The following is a 2,748-nucleotide window of genomic DNA, read 5'->3' on the forward strand; positions in this document are numbered from 1 at the left end:
GAACAAACCCAGTTCTAAATCAAATCCATGACTCAAATTCAAAGTGCCATGGAAACACTTTTAGTATCTCATGATGGACATGACAAATATAACATTGAGAAAATAGAAGGTTTATCAATAAACTAATTGATAACTCTGGTTGCAACAAACTTTTGCCACTAGCATTCATCTACTCACAGTAAAGGAGGGGTAACTTTGCTTCAATCCCCTGCACTTCTCTGAAATTGGTTTATAATTTATCTTAGCGTTTTCAATTGCCAAGTGAAACAATGTATAAAATAAAAAACATATGTGAACACTGATATACTAATCTACTTTGTTGTGGAGAATTAGCTTTTTCTAATATGCATTTTCATGTTTTTCTTGTTTATAGTCAAAAATTCAATGCAGGTCCCTGTGTTTGTGTGACAGGAATTTTTTTACTTTTAAATTTACTGTCTAAAAAAAGATCCTACCAAGGACTGGGTTTGCAAATTACCCTGTGGCTAACAAAGGTTGCTCTGTTTTTCAAATGTAACACTGTTTAATGTGCTGTCCTTGATTAAATAAATTTGAACTGACTAGATGTATAGTAAATTAATCTAATTATATTTTGACTAGACAAAATGCCTATTTAAGATATCTTTAATTACATTCTGATATATGTTGTAAGATATTACAACATATATGGATGGAGTCTTCTATTCAAAATGCAATTTTGAATACATACATTTCAGATACATTCAAAATATATCTGAAAATATGTTTCAGATATCTACAATTAAACGATAAGGTTGAGCTATCTTGCTTTTTGTTCTGTTTAGTCATAGTTCTAATTAAAGATATCTTAAATACATTTTTTAGATTGTAGCTAGATAGATTTGACTAGTGCAAATTAATTTGCAGATTTTGTGAACGCAAATATTGATGAGGTAAAACTAAATTAGACATACCTGGAATTATAACTAGTGACTAGTGAAAATTCCTTTTAAGATATCTATCAGTGAGCTAGAGATATCTTCAATTAGACAACTTTTCTATTTGAGATATCTTGCATTAACATTCTGACTGGTCAAAATGACATTATTAATGAATTACTTTAGTCAAAACATCACAGATATACATAGCATTTTGAATTTTCAATTTTAAAGAATGAAAATTATAAAAAATGTATGAAAGAATTTCTGAAAATGCTCAATTTTCAACTTGGGAATATTTCAAAGAATGTTGTGCAGGACACTCAAAATTCTACAGGCAAAACTTTGGACAGCTGAGTGGTAGCACAAGAGGAGCTTATGCGCATTTTTTAATTCAGACATTTAAAATTGTAATTTTGATTAACTATAATTACGTTCGACAAATCTTAAATTGTATTTACTGATGTGTATAGCAGGCCGTTTTAACATAAACTCGCTTTTGTCTAACTATCCGTACTTAAATTGCCTTTAAGAAAAATGCCCTGTAATTAGACAAAACTACATTTTGACTAACCGGAATGGTAATTTAAGATATCTGCATTTACATTCTGACTAGTAAGAATAATAATTTAAGATATCTTCAATTACATTTTCACGAGTCACAATTTCTTTCAAGATATCTCAAATGACGTCACCGGATCTGTCATTTGACGGGACACAAATCCGTATTACAATTTAAGATATATTGAACGTAATTATGACTAGTTAAACTTACATTTTTAGATATTTGAATTAAGAATTGCGGGCGTGGAAGTCTCTTTGTTCTGTCCAAACAGTTGCCTGCAGAATTTTATACTTCCTGCACAAAATTGTCAGTAAATGCCACAATGTAGAAACAGCTCGACAATGTTGGATATGCGTAGATTGCAAAACGTCATGGACTAACACTGCTTTGGTTTAGCTAAGTACGAGGGATGTATTTCCTACGCCCGAACAGCCAGTACGGGGTCTATTTTTTATTACGTATATGTTAAAACAGTCTTTAAAACTTAAAAGTGCTTCTGTCAACCTTTTTTCAAGTTGAAAATTTAGCCATTTCAAATACTTTCTTTTTTCATTATTTCATTGAACTTTCAAAATGCTACGTAAGACAGTGACGTTTTCACTATATAGAGTCAAAACGTCAGTAATCAATAATGTCATTCTAGTAAAAACGTTTATTTAAGATATCTTAAATAGAAAATATGTTTTATATCTAAGATAGATATAAATCTTATTAGATATCTCTAATTCATTTGGAGATGTCTGGAAAGAAATTTTGACTAGTCAAAATTACAATTCAAGATATCTCTAATTTAGTTTTGACTAGTCATTATTAAATATTAATTTAATTTTAGCTAGTCAAAACTACATATCTCCTATCCAAGAATACATTTAAGATATCTTCAATTAGAATTATGACTAGTCAAAACTAAATTACAGATATCTTTAACTTATTTTATGACTGGTCATAAGTTAATTGTAGATTATTTGAAATGTGTGTTTCAGATAGTCAGTTATAGTGGCACATATTGTGGATGTCATTCTAGATAGACAAAATGCATTTTTAGATATTTAGCATGTACGCATAATCAGTGGAAACAGGGTTTATGTTAAGAAGGCCTGCCATATGCCACTTTACACAGGCTCACTTAAAGAATTGCCTTTAAAACGTTGCCACGTAAATGTCTCGCTTTCCTTTCGCTAAATGACTTGAAGGTAAGTCACTTTGTTTATGAGAAACGTGGCAAAAATGTTGAACAGTTTAAACAGTGTAAATACTTGTGCAACATTTAAAAAACAAATAATGTTG

The sequence above is a fragment of the Xiphophorus maculatus genome, chromosome 16 (assembly GCF_002775205.1).
Source record: "Xiphophorus maculatus strain JP 163 A chromosome 16, X_maculatus-5.0-male, whole genome shotgun sequence".
Taxonomy (NCBI): domain Eukaryota; kingdom Metazoa; phylum Chordata; class Actinopteri; order Cyprinodontiformes; family Poeciliidae; genus Xiphophorus; species Xiphophorus maculatus.